The sequence below is a fragment of the Tenrec ecaudatus genome, chromosome 6 (assembly GCF_050624435.1).
Source record: "Tenrec ecaudatus isolate mTenEca1 chromosome 6, mTenEca1.hap1, whole genome shotgun sequence".
Lineage (NCBI taxonomy): Eukaryota > Metazoa > Chordata > Mammalia > Afrosoricida > Tenrecidae > Tenrec > Tenrec ecaudatus.
Genome location: NC_134535.1, coordinates 43,399,342 through 43,417,535, shown reverse-complemented (window position 1 = coordinate 43,417,535; position 18,194 = coordinate 43,399,342). Strand labels below are relative to the sequence as shown.

The following is an 18,194-nucleotide window of genomic DNA, read 5'->3' as shown; positions in this document are numbered from 1 at the left end:
AAGCATATCAAGGTTTCAGGGGGAAATTTCTTGTTAAGCATGAAAAATATGAATTATGATATGAATTAGGATGTGAGAGTACTTGAGCATATCCCAAGCTCAGTATCCCCGTGGTGCACGCCGTAGAGCAAGACGCTCTGCAGAATCTCAATAGGCATCTCTAAGAAACCACAACTACAGCAACAACAAAGCATTCTGCACTGAAAGCAATGGGTTAAACAATAGTAAACTCTACTGCAGGATAGCCTAGATCTATAAATGGCAACTACTGGGTGAATAGAGTGCCTGCTGGTTCTCAAAATTACTTACCCAAACCTTCCACCCTTTTATTCTTAGGGTATATTATAACTTGAAGGTTTACTGAAAATAATCTAACTACTTTCAGACTTTAATTGAAAGAAACTAAGTTCAAATTTATATCACTTCTCAAATTACTTAGGTTTCTAAGAAATACAATAAAATGAAAACATAATTGAAACACATAGCCCTTTTCATTGGTAGTTCACCTGTGTTAAATCTAGTTATTTCTGTGTGTTCTGTGTCTCATATTAGAATCAGCAAAGTAATAAAAAGGATTCAAAGATCAAATTGAAACTTAATTGTTGATATGGACTAACTAACAAAGAAAACTCTTGCTCTTGAAAATGAGTGATTGGAAGGGATCAGTTATCAGGCACCAAAGAACAAAAAATCATATCACTGTGTGCTCACCTCCCCAATAAGATTGCTGAAGACAAATGGGTACATAAACAAATGTGGTGAAGAAAGCTGGTGGTGCTCGGCTATCAAAAGCTATAGTGTCTGGGGCCTTAAAGGCTTGAAGGTAAACAAGCGGCCATCTAACTCAGAAGCAACAAAGCCCACATGGAAGAAGCACACCAGCATGTGTGATCATGAAGTGTTGAAGGGATCAGATATCAGGCATCATCAGAACAAAAAATCATATCATTGTGAATGAGGAGGAGCGAGGAGTGGGGAACCAAAGCCCATCTGTAGGCAACTGGGCATCCTCTTATGGAAGGGTCACAGGGAGGAGAGGAGTCAGTCAAGGTGCAATGTAGCAATGATGAAACATACAACTTTCCCCTAGTTCCTAAATGCTTCCTCCCTCCCACCCCACCCCACTATCATGATCCCATTTCTACCTTATAAATTAGGATGTACACTGGTACAGATAGGAACTGGATTACAGGATGGGTGATCCCTTCAGGACCAGTGGTGAGAATGGTGATACTGAAGGGTGAAAGGAAGGTGGGGTGGAAAGGGGGAACCGATTACAAGGATCTGCATATAACCTCCTCCCTGGGGGATGAATAACAGAAAGGTGGGTGAAGGGAGACAGTGTAAGACATGACAAAATAATAACTTAGACATTATCAAGGGTTCATGAGGGAGGAGGGAGGGGGGGAATGAGGAGCTGATGCCAAGGGCTTAAGTGGAGAGCAAATGTTTTGAGAATGATTAGGGCAAAGAATGTACAAATGTGCTTTACACAATTGATATATGTATCGATTGTGATAAGAGTTGTATGAGCCCTTAATAAAATGATTTTAAAGAAAATGAGTGATTAATATTCCTCCCACCTTGTGTTTACATGGGAATGGACAGCTTGTAGGCTATTATTCCTCCTGTCTGCACCTGCGTTTAACCAGGCCTCTCTCTAGCGGGGCACGGAGTGGTCAGGATTTTGAAAGTATCCCTGGAGATTTTCAGGATTGGCTAGCAATCATTCATTGATTGGCTTGGACCCATTCGGTAGCAGATTGAAACAGAAACCACATTAACTGGCATTTCCTCCTCCCTCATTTACCTATGAACTGTCACATCACAAGAAAATGACCAAATCCTTCCTCAACTTTGATTCCTTCTCTGTGAAATAGGAAAAATGATGTGAGGATTGAATAGAATAGGGTTAAGTAAAAAAAAAGTAATGCTACAGGAATTTGAGTGACTACATGCATGACTTTATTCCCCAAAGGGCATGTTTAAACACGTGTCTGCAATCAGAGAAATTCTTCCTGTGAGACACTTGTGGTCTCATTATAGTGCCTTCAACAGCAAAACGCCCTGTCCACCCAGTGGATGCGGACAGGTCTGTGGAAGGCAGAGAGGTTAGCACGGACGTTTCTGAAGACTGCTTTTTGGGGATTACTAAGGGGAAAGCTTGACAGATTTTACTGGAAGACACAGGATGATCATGAGGTTTATTAAAAAGAATTTTTAAAGAAAAGAGTTCCTTAGGACTGCCAAAATTGCCATTTTGACTTGGTATAATTTGAAGAATTCAAAATCATTGGGGGAATATACACCTAGATCAAAGATGCATCAGAAATAATAGCTTCACATTTTGATATTTTTGCTTAATAAAGGTTTTGTGGCAATACTTTTTGACTTACTCTTGTCTGTACATGTGTGAATAGATATTTATAGAGATATTGATAGCTATTTACATAGCTATTTCATTATCAAAGAGGCAATTCTGTAACTTAGCACTCTCATGAGGACAACTGGCACTCTGTCAGCTCCTGATATATTGTCTTCCTCTCCCTACTCACCACATCGTTTTTAGAAAAACTCTGCTCATGCGGGTTAGCTCTGTAGATCTTTGCTTCTTCTTTAAGGTCAAGCAACGTTCCAAGCTCTGAACTGTGTGTGAGACAGAAAGTGTGAGCAAATGCATTTGACTGTATACCTAATCCATACTCCAGCCCTGCTTTTTTCAGTAATAAACTTCCAGTTTTGAATGTTGACTCTTTTCTATTGCTTTGTTGATTCTAAACTAAGGCACAGAAGACATATGTGTTATTAATTATCCCCCTAAAGCCCAAGATCTTTTTTCCTTTAGAATAAAAAGGCCCATAATATTCAGATCCAAGCAATGAATTATTTTTCTGTGTAGCCTCTGGACCTTCTCTGGGCATTTCCTAGTTTTCAGAAAGTATCTTTAAAAGAGTATACTCAGATACTTCTCAAAAGGGAAAGAATAAAATAAGATAGTTATAGAGAAACCATGTACCTAAAACTCCCTGTGAACACTCCAGGGAGCATTAGACCTTGTTAGAATGTTCCGTCCACTTCTATTGAGGCCTTAAAGGTCCCTGTCCCGGCTAGAGCTGAGAAGCTTATACAAAGGCCTCTGATTCCTTTTAGGTCTCTCATCATCTGGTCTATCCTTGATGCCACTGAGACCGTTTCTTCCTTGAGCAAAGCAATGAGACCAAACTGAGCATCTTGAACACATAGGTCCTTTCCTTCAGCCTTTATTTTGCTTAGACAGATCCTATGGTTGTTGCTCAGAAGAGTTCTGAAAGCCCTGAGAAACACGAAGGGCTTCAGAAAGCTCATGGAAAGGTAGAAGGGAGATAGTGTTAAAATGTTCCTGAGGATTGGATGCCCCTCTCCTGCAGATGCCTCGATTACTGTGATCTGGACAGAATCCCCAGGGGGGTCACCTGTGCCATGCATTTTTCATTGAAACTCCTACTTCTCCCCTGGCAACCCTACGTGTGCTTGCATGAAAAAGATATGAAGTAGTAGGACAGGAAGTTAAATATATTTTATCTTTCCTTAATTAGTATTAGAATCTCAGAAACAAAATACCCCTTTGTTTCCCCTCCACATACTCCCTGCTTCTTTTTCTTCAGAGGGGGAGATTTCTGGTGGATTTGCCAGGGTGGAAATGCCAGGAGTTGTCATAAACGTAATTGTAAAGCCAGTGAGGATAGTTGTTTTAATGAGATGCGAAACGGCAACCAATTTTTAAAGAAACTATTTAATTTTGAATGATTTATAAATATCATGCTGTACATTAGGGAAACTTCTTCAGTGGCTTATTAAGATTCACAGTATTAAAAAAAACTAGTGAAGAGGAAATAATATAGGCAAGTGACATTTCCTTCTGGGGATCTTGCCCAGCAGTTTGGAAAGTGAAAGCAGCGCATGAGAAGAAATTAAAAAGCAGTGCTATCCTATTTCAGAAATGCAGCTGCTGTGCATTATTATAAAAAACACTGCCCCACCTATTTCAAGAGTGGAGATTTTAATAGATAAAGGTGTCTTTGTCTATTCTCAATAAACATAAAGTAAAACATAGAAAAGAAAAAAAAACTATTGTAGCATAGCGAACAGTAAAATAATGTTCCAAAACTTCAAATGGACCAAGAGCAGGAATGTAATGAGTAATTCTCTCATGAGGAGAAAGTGGGCCATTATTGTCTCTTCCCTGCTACAGTGGGACCTGGAGTATCTGGGACACATACTTTTCGGTAATGCATCAGCCGACATAAGTGCCTCTAGGGCTAGATCTTTATCAAAACTCAGAGCAAAACTGTTTTGCCAGCAATTTCTGAGCCATTGATTGTGTCCTTAAGTTTGGCCTGCTTATATGAAATATATTTTGAGGATGATGGAAGAGAGGGATGTTTCAGAGTACCCTGTGCCTCCTAAGTTGTGCAACTTGCTCTAAGCTCAGAAAAATGAAATTCCATAATAAAATATAACATATTTCTCCACCTCTAGTCTATTCCTGGAAAAATGGTTGTCCCAAATCTGAGAGATTTAGAATGAGGATTGATAATTGCAGCATTTTAATTGGAATGGCTGTGCAAACAATACTATGCACTTGTCCAGGTTAATGAAAGAGAGGCTCTATCAAGGTCATTTCAACTGTTCAGGAACTGCTCATTTATTTGCAACATCAGAATAAAGGCATTCTTCATATGATATAAGTGTAAGCAAATTACTACTCTTTTTAGAACTTAGTGTCTTGGTCTTATTATTCTGTAAAATCTACTAAAAACCAAGAAGCCATTAGGTAAGAATTTTTTCTGACAACAGACACACTTTCATTTCTCATTTGTACATGTCAAAATATGAGTGATGGAAAACCTGCTAAGGATTGCACACTCACAATTCAGTGTGATTGTACAATACTGTACAACTTAGTATGGTTGTGACGTGACTATCTGAATATAAATTATAAAACTATTTTTAAAGCCTTTAGAAACATCATTTCCTTCTACTAAAGCCTTCAAAGCAGCCCCAAGGAGACAAATAACTGGACAAATAATGAGTTCTGCCATTTGGAAAATGTGATATCAAATTTTATTTGCTTTTGAGCTCAGCATGTTTTACCCTTCTCCCCTCTTGCCTTTGTAGTGTGTGCTCTCTTAGCTTCGAGTATATTATTTTTATTACCTAGCTTTCAGAATAGGTTCCTTATTCATACAAAGGGTCAATGATAGAAAATAAATAAATAAGCTTTTTCTTGGTCAATCCAAAAATAAATAAACAAGTGAGACACACACACACACACACAGAGAGAGAGAGAGAGAGAGAGAGAGAGACAGAGACAGAGAGAGAGAGAGAGAGAGAGAGAGAGAGAGAGAGAGAGAGAGAATGGTGACAAAATAACATGAGAGTCATTTCTGACCTCTTCCAGTTGTACAAAGGAGACTTGAACTCCACATCTGCCCCCAGATGATTTCTATGAGGCAAAGGTCAGATATGTCTCTTCCTTCCAACACTCTTTATCCTATTCTGATACCAACCATCCCTCCCAGGAAACTCTGGGTTTGATAATCCTTCACAATGACCACACAGAACTCTGTTAAGAATAGGTTGACTAGAGAAACAAATCCATAGACACTTATATGCGCATAAGATAGAACTTTATATCGAAGAGCAATTGTATATTGAAAAACATCAGAGAGAGAGAGAGAGAGAGAGAGAGAGAGAGAGAGAGATGCCTCTTCTAATGGAAGTTCCCAGAATCCTCATGAGGAGGCCACACCTGCAAAGAGGCATCATCAGGCTGCCTGATTGACACCCTCGACTCCACCCCTCTTCTTATGCATCTAGTCGACTCGAAGTTATGTAACTACCCCAAACTCACCAACAATACTCTTGGTTTTAAGGGTTTATTAGGCAAGTGAACAGACTCCGTTCAGTGAGGATCAGAAAGCTTTCAGGACGCCATCTTTGACCCGCAGCAGTGCTTCTTCTCAGCCACTCTAGCAGGTATGTATGTCTCTCTGGAACTTCACTTCTGCGCCTTGCTGCCCCTCGGCTTGCTCCCAGCAAGTGTTAGGGAGCTCCATTTGGGCTGCTAAGTGCTTGAAGAACAACCTGCTTTGCAAGCCAGCCTCCCGCTGGAAGAACCTCAGCTGTCCTCTTCCCAGGGGCTGGGGGCCCATCTCTTTGTCCCCTTGTCTTGGGCAGACCCTGTGCTCTTCCTCTGCTACTTCTGGCAGGCTCTCTACGTGCTCTGCTAGTGAGTGGTTCTTCTGTAATGGTTGTGGGATCCTCTGATCCTACTTCCGGCTGGCAGTTTTCTACACCTGATTTGCGTCCTTCCTCTGAGTCATTTTTGAAAGTTTACAAAGACTATGAATGGAAGAGTCATACCAAGTCCCTCCACTTCCCCCCAGATGTCTTTATTTTATTTTATACTGAGCTGGGGGATTAAACATGTCTTCAGCGCTAAATGATTAGACACAGATTGCACTGGAAAGCCAGAGAATAAAATTAATGAATAGCACATTTCAGTTTTAGGAAAGTTCTGTTTCTAAATGCTAAAGCATTTTTATGATGATGAACTGTGTGAGCACACAATTCTATTATTTAGCAGGTTTTATTTATTTGTGATGACTGTGGAAATTATTTTTAAAAACATTTGAATTGGAAATGAGGGTACTTTGACTTCCAAAGTTTCTAAATCCCACCAAACGACCTTTTCTGGTGAGAAGGTGGAGGGAACACTAATAGGACTCACCTGTGAGTGATCATGAGCAGGATTCCCTGGAGTGCCATCCTGTTGCATATAAGTCGTGCCCTTGCGAAGCAGCAGGAAGGATCTTATTGCCAGCGAGAGTTAGGAGTGGGGTGTGTCCTCTGGACCTGAGGTCTCTGAACAAGTGAACCTTCTGGATTCAGAAGACAGCTGGAACATCAGTTGAGCAGCCTCAGAATCAGGAGCCAGGGTATGAGAAAGTTGGGTCGACTTCCCAACCCAGGGAACAAGTAAAGATCTGTGCTTTTTGTGCAGGAAGCTGATTTGTGGAGTAGGGTGCTTCTGGGCACTTAATTGGGAAAACTAGTCTTGCTAACCCATAGCAATGGTGTTGAATGCCTTTGAGTTGAGTCTTACTGGCAGGAGATGTTTCTGAGCACTTAATTCAGGGTGCTGGGTTTCAGATCCGAGGAGTCTGAGCTAAAGTCCTTTGAGTTGATGTTTCTAGAAGTGTGTGTCTCTTTAGTCTTTATTAGCAGACGTGTAAGAACTTTATTAAATGTCTTGATCAACAACTATCCTGACCACTTCTCACTGGCATTACAACTTGTTAACTTCCTTCATAACAATTTTAATCATGAATTTTATTTTGAGTACTGTGAAGCCATCGCAATGGGTCCTAGATCCCAGAGGTAAAATAGAGAGCACCAGTTAAGGCAACCAGGAGTGAACATGTGTCAAGAGTCGGCTTTTGCTCTGAGTTATATAGACTGTGATAAAAAGACGAGGACACCTTAGCTTAGAAAGTAGATAATGAGATACTCCTTATTTAAAATAATTAAGCAGAAAATATCATGAACTAGACTTTTGCTTCTTCCTGGCCACATCAGCCATGTATGTGAAATGGCTCAATTTTCTGAAGATGACAGTTAAGTTATGGTAGCTGAAGTTATGAAAAGTGTAAGGCACTGGCAATGCTCCTAAAGCACTGAAGTTCCTAAAAACAAAGTAAAATGCTTGTATATAGGACAAAATACTGAATGTTGTCGAGATAAATCTTGACTTAGTTGTGACTGAGTTATAGTACATTGCGGTTTTTAGTTCTTGCGTTAGTCTGGGGAGACTAGAGAAACAAATCTAGGGACCCTCACATGTGCATAAGAAAAACTTTTATAACAAAGAGTAATTGTATATTAAGAAAACATCCCAGCCCAGTCCAGTTCAAGTCCATAAGTCCAATACTGTCCCATATATCCAATATCAGTCTATGAATTCCTCTCCAGACTCATACAATATGTGCAATGACATGAATGCAGGAAGATCACAGGCCAGTGGGTAGAAAGTCTTGTGGATCCAGTGGTGGTGGAAGCATCTCAGCACTGGCATGGGTCTCCGCATGACTCCTCCAGCTCCAGGATTCTGGCTCTATCAGAGTAGCTCTGTGCGGCCTGTCAGCAGGAGGATGAAGCAGAGAGAGCGTGTGTGTCCTGCCTCCAGGGAGAAAGACAGGAGTTCCCAGAATCCTCAGGAGAAGGCCATGTCCACACAGAGGTATTTTTGGCTATGACTTGATTGACAGGCTAGACTCCACCTCTTCACAAGTTGACAGGAGATTATGTAACTGCCACAGTGCTCATATTTTATTAGCACAACTGATAAAGTAATTTGTTGTGACTAACACTATTATTGTTTTCAAAATAAAACATAAACTGTAGGAGATACTCATCTAAACAGACTTAATCATAATTTAATTACTATATAACAAGATATACCCATTATAAACTTCAGAATTCTATTGGTCAAATAATAGAGTTGGTTTTTTAATCATTTTTTGGGGGCTCTTACAACTCATCATAATCCATCCATCCATCCGTTGTATCAAGCACATTTGTACATTTGTTGCCATTATCATTCTTAAAACATTTGCTTTCTACTTGAGCCCTTGGTATCAGTTCCTCATTTTCCCCCTCCCTCCTGCTCCCCCCTCCCTTATGAGCCCTTGATAATTTATAAATTATTATTTTGTCATATCTTACACTGTTCAACATCTCCCTTCACCTACTTTTCTATTATCCATCCCCCAGGGAGGAGGTTATATGTAGATCCTTGTAATCATTTCTCCCTTTCTACCCCACCTTCCCTCCACCCTCCTGGTACTGCCACTCTCACCACTGATCCTGAAGGGATCATTTGTTCTGTATTCCCTGTGTTTCCAGTTCCTATCTGTACCAATGCACATTCTCTGGTCTAGCCCAATTTGTAAGGTAGAATTGGGGTCATGATAGTGGGGGGGAGAAAGCATTTAAAAACTAGAGGGAAGATGTATGTTTCATCGTTGCTACTTTGCGACCTGACTGGCTCATCTCCTCCCCGCAACCCTTCTGTATGGGGGTGTCCAGTTGCCTCAGTTGGGCTTTGGGTCTCCACTCTGGACTCACCTGTATTTGCAATGATATGATTTTTTGTTCTTTGATGCCTGATACCTGATCACTTTGATACCTTGTGATCGCACAGGCTGGTGTGCTTCTTCCATGTGGGCTTTGCTGCTTCTGAGCTGGATGGCTGCTTGTTTACCTGCAAGCCTGTAAGACCCCATACACTATATCTTGATACAGTGCTTTATTATATGTTTGAAAATAATATTTTAGGAAAGATTCTTAGGTTAGTTGTGCTGGAGGAAAGCATTATTACTTTCGAGTTAGAAATTAAAATTTCTAGTCTCTTATTTTTTTTCTAGTGTGATGATCAATGAATTAAGAACCAGTTGCTCTATTGGCTTTAGCAACACTAATATAAATTTATGGCCATGTATCCCAAACACTTCAGATTCAACAATTACATATTGAATGGCTCTCTTTCACACATCATAATAAAAATGACAAAAACACTTCGGGGAAATTCCCCACGGGAGGAAGTCATCTTTTGAAGATCACTTTCAATTCCTGTCTATTCTGTAAATCACTTCAGAGAATTATTTTCTTTCAAAACAACCAAGCTGCCATATAAAAAGTTGCTTATGTTTAAATACATTTAAATCTAGGTTTATTTACAGAAAATACTTTTATTATTATAAGTTTCATATGAAACTGTTTTGGGTGTAGCCTAAGCTTTTAATTTAACTCCACAAATGGTTCTAGAGCACAGAGTGTTTTCAAGCACAGTTTTAACGGTGACTTACTCTATGAGAGTTTTAATTCCCAGAAGCTTAAATAAAAAAAGAATTCCACCATCAAAGGGTGAAGGTGTGGTTTCCAACGTCCGTGTTACTCTCTGTATAAAATCCACATGTGTTGCCCTGTGGTAGAAATTACTCCAGAGCCTGAAACTCAAGCCTCTCCCATGTCTGCCTTACAATGTTCTTAGCTTGTTTTTCATCCTTATCATTCCTACTCTTCCAAAATCCATCCATTTGGTTTACTTCCTTCTGACCTAAAACTGGTTGCCAGGGGGTCTAGAATCCAATTGCTTGAGTTAAAAAGTTATTTTTATGGAGGGCCAGTTGCGAGGCTTTTGTCAAATCACTGAAGTGTGTCTTTTTTATTTTCCTTCTGAAATCGTTCTGGAATCTTCCATGATACTCATTTGATTACAGGCTTCATTAAACCTAAAACATTACCTAGAAAAAATTTTCCTTTGGTTTAAGGACCACGTCCAGTAATATCCTCTGTTTCTCTCACTTCTGTTGGGAATGTTGCCCCGTCTCTCTAAATTCCAGCATCACTTAGTAGTGTACCAGTGTTGTTTGTATTTTGTATTTAACACTTGGTAGGCCTTAGACTCCTACTTCCCCCTGAACTCTGAAGATTGAATGAAGATGAGGGTTGTTTTCAAGAGGGATTTACCATCTACTGAAAAAGACAAGCTTGAAACACAACAATATCATAAATAGCTATGAGTGTTACCGTTTGTTATGTGCTTATGAGTCTGGATCTACTCAATGAGTGTGAGTTTGGAGTTTGATTGGTACTGAGACATTCTCAGGAATTGTTATTGTTGCTAGATGTCCTAGACCCATGACCAACAGAGGCAAACACTGTCCTCTCCTTCCTGTCCCCACCAGTGTTCTTCCAGTGGGGTGTGTTGTTGCCCCTCTGTGCCAATCCATCTTGTCGAGCCATCCTCCTGTTGCTGTCCCTCTACTTTACCACACATGATGTCCTTGAACCTAAGCCATTACCTAGAAAAATCTTCCCTTCCGCTTAAGGACCAGAGCGAGTAATGTATCCTCTGACTTTCTTTCACTTCCCAGGGAATGTTGTCCTTTTCTCTAAAATCAAGTACACTTCAGTAGTGTTCCCAGGACTGGCCTCTTTTGACAATACATCCAAAGTACGTGAGGTAAAGGTTCACCATCTCTGACTCTAAGGTGTTACTTCTCAGGAATTACCACATTAAATCATCATGACAAATTTAAAAGTAGATATGCCATTGTTTTCATTTTATATACGTGAAAAATAAAAAAGACCCACTTCAGCGATCTGACAAGAGCCTCACTACTGGTCCTTGATAGAAATAACTTTTAAACTCAAGCAATTGGATTCTAGACTCCCTGGACTGTGGTATTCCCACTGTTAAGCAACCAGTTTTAGGTCGGAAGGAAGTAAACCAAATGGATTTTGGAAGAGTAGGAGTGATAAGAAGGAGGGAAGTTTGAGTGGGATAAATAGAATATTTTTTTAATAACAACTGTTTCCATGATTTCTAAAGCTGTGTCTGTGTGGGCACAGGTGGGCATTCCTGTTTAGGAGTGGCTGCTGACTTGGAAGCGCCCATCGTGTCCTTAGAGGCTCAATGGCTAACACCCCCCCCCAGGGAGCTCATTGAACTGAGCCTGTGTTCAGAGGACCAGTAAGGAAACAGTTTCACAGACAGCAGGAACAGAACCCTGGACTGAACGTGCTCAGCAGAGGAAAACATTTTCTTTTCTTTTCTGTTTTTTTTTTTTTTTTTGGAGGAAAGAGCCAAAGAAAGAGAGATCCCAGTATGAAGTTAAAAACAAAACAGAAGCAACCTCCCCTAACAGAAATAATCACTACTCTTAGAAGAATTTCTGCTCTGGCAAAGTGAAATGCAGAAAAACTTTAAATTAGATGTACTTTTGAATCATTACCTAAAGGAGATGTCACTGTTCATTTTGTAACTAGATGGGATTAATTATAGGTAAGAGCTGATTTCCTGCTGTTAGGCTTTATCTCCATTCCATAGGGACAGGGAGCCCTGGGGGCATAATGGAGACACACTGAGCCTCTAGCAAAAAATGTCAGTAGTTCGGAACTCCTAGGGAGAAAGAGCCCATCTTTTCTAGTAAAGACTGAAAGTCTCAGTTACTCCAAGAGGACAGTTCGGCTCTGTTCGATAGTTTTTCTATGAATCAAGGTCGACTCAATGGCAGTGGGTTTGAATCTTGGGCCAGTATCCATTTTACAGAAGTGAATGAAATGTGAAGAATTTGACATCCTACAGATAATAAATTTGGAGCCAAAATCTGAATTTAATTGTAATCTGTGATCCCCTGTTCTTTATCACTTCACCACACTGCTTATTTACAACTTAATAAGTTAATTGACCCTAGCATTAGACTGTCTATCAAATAGCTCTGTGGGGATGGACTATAGGGTGGGGTGGGGTGGAAGGAGCATTGGATATGGTGAAAAGTGAACATATAAGCACTCGCAGGATATCAGGGTTATTTCTCATGCTTCTCTCATGTCCTTAAATGTTATTCATATTTCACAAACACCTAGCTCAAAACAAATATGCAGATGTCTCAAAGATTCTGAATGCTTTCATTTCTCAAAAGATCAGGTTCCCAAAAGGGAGTTTACTCATTTAAAGCACCTTTAAGAATGTTAATGTTTTGCTTCTTTAATTACACCCAATCCCACTGCTCTGGATTTAATTCTGACGGACTGCAGTCCTATAGGATAGAGGAGAGCAGGCCCTACAGGATTTTCAAGGCTGTACATCTTTATTGAAGCAGATTGATACCTCTTTCTCCCACCAAGTGGCTGGCCAGGTTTGAACTGCTATATTTGTTCAACCTTTTAAGGACAATGAAAATCACAATAAAAGTTGTATGCATCTAGTTTAAATGTCTTAAATATTGTTCCCGTTGTCTCTTTGCTACCATAAGATTGTGCTACAGAATCAGATGATGGAGGAATATATTACTGACAGCTACCTCCATATGTATATGCTTGCCATTTGTGTTTCTCCAGCACAGTGCTTAATGTAATCTCTGAACGCTTGTCATGTGATGTTGAAATTTCCTGGCTATGTGTATGTTTGACCCACTTGATTGTAAGCTCTTTGAAATCATGACTTAGATCCTGAAGTTTCTTATTCATAGAATTTGACACCTTCTATAACTATTAGACTAGGGAGCTTTGCAGATCTCTGTGGTTCCAAACAGGGAAAAATAGTCTTTCAGGTAGATTTTCCTTATTGTTCAAATTTGATATATAAGACTTAACTAGAAGCCACATGTAAGGCTGAATATTCAAGCCATACATAAAGATAAACTGTATACAAGTAAAAGGACACCATGCTTGGTAAAGTAGAGGGGCGATGAAAAAGAGGAAGGCCCTCCACAAGAAGGATGGACACAGCCCGGGCTGCCCCACTGGACTCGGCCAGAAGAACAGTGGGAGGCTGGGATAGAACCCAGCAGTGGTTCCTCCTGTTGCACAGAGGGTTGCGATGGGCTGGGACCAACTTGACAGTATCTAACAGTAACATCAACAACAACCTACTACAATGATGACCTAGAAAAATTAAAAATAATGTTAGGTGGCTAGAGGTCTATTTTTATATATTTTACCTTGTGAAACTGAATTTATCCTGATCATTTTTTCTTCATTTTAGTTCAATATCTTCATGCTGTGTTGTCTCCGTAGCTGTCTACAGACTCAAAGCCAAGGCAAAGCTCTTGGCTTATTGAGTATGCTCTCTGCCTGAAATTACTTCTTGCAGAATAGAATTTTACTTATAACTATCTATATTTTGGCCCTATATTTCAATTGCATTTGCAGTTTTTTTCCTAATTACTATTTCATAAATCTTTGTGGGGTATGAATGGAAGGCACATTTTCTGTGACTTTTAGACTGCAGGGTTTTGCAGATCGCTGTAGCTCTCAGCAGAGAAAAATTGTTTACAGGGAGGTTTTCCTTACTGTTCAAATTTGTCTAATATCAAACAGTATCATTAATGTAAGCATAAGTAAAGTTTTACAGAAGATAATTAAAAAACAATGCATCAATAAATCAACAGGGAGCTGCTAGAAATTCAAGCCAGATTCAGAAGAGACTTGATGTCAGATGGATGTTGGCTCATGTCAGAAAATGCCAGCAAGGTGTGTACTTGTGTCTTATTGATGATTCAAAGTCATTAGACTGCATGTGTCATAGTAAAGTATGGGTAATATTGAGAAGAATGGGAATTCCAGAACACTTCATTGCACTCACGCAGAACCTGTACATGGATCAAGAGGCAGTTTTCCTAACAGAAAAGGGGAATGCTGTGTGGTTGAAAATCAGGAAAGTTGTGTGTTGGGATCGCACTGTTTTACCACGTTTATCCAATCTTTCTGCTGAGCAAACCTGTGGAGTTGTGCTAAATGAAGAAGGATTCTGCAGTAGAGTAAAAATTGTGCGGACAGTGCAGGAGGCTGTGCAGAGGTTAGTTATAACTGACCTGATGGTACTTAGTGACACAGCGACCCATGTTAGACTTAGGGTGAGAATGCATTCAACACAGTTTCCTTCTAAATGATCTGTTCACCAATGATGATGCCGCTTGGAAATTACTGTTTGGTTCAGTGCCTGCTCATCTATAAAAAAGCCCAGTTGAGAAATGCGAACGGCAATAAAGGACAGAATATAACTAAAGAACATGGCTATCATGTGCCATTCGGTAATTTTCGGCTCTGACTTACGCCGGTGACAGAGCAGCTGCCCTATAGGACTCTCAGGCTGCAATGCTGACATCGCTGGCACTGCAGTAGGCTAAGCATTGGGTTGTGTAGCGCAGTTAATTAATGTAACCCTCCTAGCCATAGCCTTTGTTACCCCCATCAAACAGCCTTCCACTGCCCCCCTCCCCCACCCGAATAGCTCTGGATAAGAAGGTGAATAAAGATACTGGTTGGATTATATGACTCAGCTGTGAGTGCTTCTTAACAGCCTTAATTGTGATTGATTTCCTGCCATGTATAGGAGCCATCTCAGAAGCAGGAAGGGGCTTTTATCAGCAGCAAGAGAGCAGAGGGAAGGCTAGCCTCAGACTCTGGAAGTCCTGTGCACTGAACCTCCTTGATTCAGGAGGGTGTTTGATGCCTGAGCAGCAGCAGAAGCAGAACCAGCAATGAGAGTTTAAGAAAGAGCTCCCCTTCCCAGCCCGCAGAGCAAGTCCAGCTGAGTGCTTTGCGGGTAAGAGGCTGGATTGTGAATTGAGGTACCTCTGGGCACTTAATTGGGGAAGCTGGGTTTGCTGATCCATGGAACTAGAGCTAAGCGCTTTGGGTTGAGGCTTTCTGTGGAGTAGCATGGCTCATGGGCATTTATTAGCAGCATTCAAAAGGTCTTTTTCACATTGCCTGAGAAGGGCAGAGGCTGAGGCCAGGGGCTGAGAGCTGGAGAGAGGGCTACCTGGAGACCACGGAGAAGAGACACTCTCCTGGCTGAACAGCTACAGACTATTTCTCACCCGAATTGTAATCTGTTCGTTTCCCTCATAAGCCAGATAATCATGATCGTTGCCTGTGAGTTCTCTGTGGCTATTGCAATGAATTATTAAACACGTCCAGAGAAAGAGTGTCGGGAAAGGGATAATTGGTGCCAGAATAGGGTTAACAAGGTTGGAAGGTGGAGGTGAGTCTGACGTCTGCCTGTGGCAATCAGCCTTGTGAGCCAGAGGCAGGCGGATGTGGTCCTGCGAACTGAAACTAGGGAAAAGATGAGGCTCTCCGTTTCAGTAAAAAGTACAGCTGCAGAAACCTGAGGGAGTGCTTCTACTCTTCCTGTCTGTCTGTCTGTCTGCTACAAATCCAAATGGCCTCGATGGTAGTGGGCTGAGTGGTTTTTACAAATTAGTCAGTGGGAGCGTAAACTCTGGACTTCTAACTGTCAGGTTCCTGGTTTAAGCCCATCAGTCACTCTGAAGAAAAAAGATGATACTATTTGTTCTGTGAAAAATATATAGCATACATATAAGGCCAACTATGAGTTGGAATCAAATCCATACAAGTGAGTTTGGTTTTTTTGGTTGGTAGGAATTGAAGTCCACTCAATGGAGTGGACACGGTTGAGTTAGGGTGTCAGTGAGTGGATTGGGGTGATAGTGGATTTGGGTGATAGTAGATGGGTGACAGTGAGTGGATTGGGTTGACAGTGAGTGATTGGGGTGATAGTGAGTGGATTGGGGTGATAGTGGATTGGGGTGATAGTGAGTGGATTTGGGTTATAGTGAATGGATCAGGCATTGCCCTGTTACCTTCCACATCAGCATTTCCAACCCACTCTTCTTTCTGAGAGAAAGATGAGATTGCTTCCTAAAAGATTCCCAGTCTTTAAGGTAAAGTCCAATTAGTGCATTTTCCAACTCATATCAATCTGAAGCCCAGCTAGTCTATATTATGGATCCTGGGTGACCGAGGACTGATAGAAGACTTGGTTAAGAATTCATGACAGGCCATCTAGTACAGGGTGTATTCTCCCACTTGGGTGTCCATGAAAACAATTTCAAACATTTTCCCCAAGGGTAAACTGCCCTCCATTACCACCTAAATGAGACCATCATCTTCTGGACAGACACAATCCCCTGTCTCTTGGACATGAATCTTCACTGGAGTATACTGAATGTCAATGTTAGAGTGCCTACCCAATAAGGGTGACAATAAGGCATTACCGCATGATATAGGCTATTTAATACTCTCCCACTGAGAAACTGTCCCCAGCTGAGGGGAGATCTTTGTAATGTATATGTTAATTTTCATTTTCCAGAGAAGCAAATTCAATGACATTTGCATATGTAAAGATATTTGTATCAATAAATGACTTAGAGAGTTGAGTAAATGCAGTCTGATTCAAGTCAACCTTCTCTTGCCTTGTGAAAGCTGACTCATCTTTGTCATGACAAGATGACAAAACCTCACAGATGTAGGAATAAAATGTGAATGAATGAAGAAATGCACGAGTCTACTATCAGTAGTTCACTGTTGTTTCCTGGAATTGGCAGGCCTTGCAATAGATCCAAGCACTACATACAGGATCCAGCTCCAGTAGAGGGAGAAGGGCCAAAGAGCACTGGCTCTGCTTAAGACCTTCTCTTATACAAAAGGCCACACTCCCAAGAAGGTGTGCCCAGACTTCAACCCAATTGATAGATAAGGCTACACTCTTTCTCTCACCCATAGTGCCTAGTTGACATTGAATCTTACGAGGTACAAATACGGGCATGATAAATGGATTACAAGTGTTAGACAGGCTGACCGCCCCATTGCCTAGAAGGCTAGATGAAATGATTGCACGAAGTGAGAGCCGCTGCCTGTCTGTCATGCTGTTGCCTTTATAGCGGTCTCATACAATTGTCTTTTGTGTTTAATTAGTTTCAGGTTTGACTCAATCACGAGGTGCTTGATAGCACCTTTCAATATTACTGTATATACTTGTGTATAAACTGAGTTTCTCAGCACATTTTTTATAGTTTGGGGGTGAAATTATGTGACTCAGCTGATACTCCGGTCAGCTTATGCTGGAGTATTTAGCAATGCATAGTAGTATCCCATTGTGTGTAAGTAAAAAGTTTCTGTCACTGTTTTTACATTTGTATTTTACTAAATGATAACAAAATCCCAACCACAGGCAAGAATGTAAGCGTCTTCTTTTCCTTTTTTAAATCTAGGGTACAACAGTGTCCACTCAGGAGCGTGACCCCATGGTCATTCCTGTGGCCCATCCCTGGAGAGCTCTAGGAACGAACAAAGGACCCTGAATGGTGACTGTTTTTCTGGTTGCTGAAGATCCCTGGGTGGTTGACATCTCATAGACTCACTTCTGGGTAAGAGAGAAGGCATTCTGATCCATTAACTCACTCCTGGAGGACACTGCCCAGCTCTGCTGCCATGAAGACATGTGTGTCGTCAATGTCCTGAACGATGACCTTCTTCCGTAGGGCATTTGACTCCTCTGAGTAGAGCAGGAACTGCTTCCTGGCTGATTCACATTCTAGGAGCACTCCTTTCAAGACATGGACCATCTCTCACAGTCAGCAGGTACCGATCACCCTACTTTCCCTCTCTAAGGCCCGCAACTTACCCTCGTTATCTCTTCTTCTACTGAAAGGATTTGGGGTTGTCTGCAATGTCTCGCTATTGTTAACAGTGCTGTGATGAACGAGGGACGACCGGGATTGCTGTTTGCCTCACTTCTTCTGGGTACATACCCAGGAGACATAGTGCTGCAGCAC

The 18,194-nt window shown here is 41.0% G+C and overlaps 1 pseudogene; it reads right to left on the bottom strand.

Annotated features, from left to right (window-relative positions):
* Window positions 1-17,776: 17,776 nt before the first annotated feature.
* On the bottom strand, window positions 17,777-17,984 carry LOC142450792 (general transcription factor IIH subunit 5-like; annotated as a pseudogene).
* Between the last annotated feature and the right edge of the window lie 210 nt (window positions 17,985-18,194).